This window comes from Echinops telfairi, unplaced genomic scaffold (assembly GCF_000313985.2).
Source record: "Echinops telfairi isolate 266 unplaced genomic scaffold, ASM31398v2 ScPeMD7_5868;HRSCAF=6743_0, whole genome shotgun sequence".
NCBI lineage: Eukaryota > Metazoa > Chordata > Mammalia > Afrosoricida > Tenrecidae > Echinops > Echinops telfairi.
In genome coordinates, this window is record NW_022109767.1 from 6,809,149 (window position 1) to 6,810,245 (window position 1,097).

The window sequence follows — 1,097 nt, forward strand, 5'->3', positions numbered from 1 at the left end:
TAGGAAACAGATATTCGAACCCTGGACGTCTGTTTTGCATATTCTGTGTGTCACTTGGGGCAGAGACCACGGAGGGACTCTGTGGTTTAAACTGGGCACAGCCACACTAGAGTGGTCTTGGCTGACAACAGCATTTCTAAGCGATTTTTCTAAAAAGCTTCCCCTTTACTGGTCCCTGTCATTTGTTCCCCGGGCTGCTGTCGTTGCACTGAGAACACTGAGTGGGTTAGCGTGACCGTTTAGCATCCCACAGCATCCCACGCCGTGGTACATTCGGGACTGCTTCTTGAACCCATCTTGAGAGTGGTGATACCAGGAGGGGAAGGGGAAGGGGGGTGGTAGAAAGGGGGAACCGATTACAAGGATCCAAATATGACCCCCTCCCTGGGGGAAGGACGGCAGAAAAGTAGGTGGAGGGAGACGTCCGACAGTGTAAGACATGACAAAATAATAATAATTTATAAATTATCAAGGGCTCGTGAGTTGAAGGTGGGTGGGGAGGGAGGAGAAAAAATGAGGTGCTGATGCCAAGGGCTCGAGTGGAAAGCAAATGTTTTGAGAATGATGAGAGGAACAAATGTACAAATGTGCTTGACACAATGGATGGATGGATGGATTGTGATAAGAGTTGTACGAGCCCCCCCCCCCCAATGATTTAAAAAGGAAAAGCAAAACAAAAGAGCATTCCATGTACATCTTTGACGGAAATGAGGGGAGATGGCTACTTGTCTTACTGTAATTCAGCATTTACCAAGCACTACCATGTCCAAAGGCTCTGAAATCATTTATTAATTACCCAGCCCAACCCCCTTTGAGCTCCAAGCTATTCGGATTCCTCTCTGATGTATAGATAAGTAACTGAGGCCGGGGAAGGGGAGTTGGCTGGTGAGAGGTTCCTCCCTTCCTGTTGGGACTCCCACCCTTTTTCCAGGCAGCTCCACCCAGCGGGGATTTGCACGGGCTGGCTCTATGACTTTGAAGTGTGCACTGTTTGATGTGCTCCGAATGTGTATATAAAATGCATTCCAAAGTCACATATGGATTATTGTTGAATTGGGTGACGTTTTGGACTTCCCCCTGATCCTCTTCACTTGCAC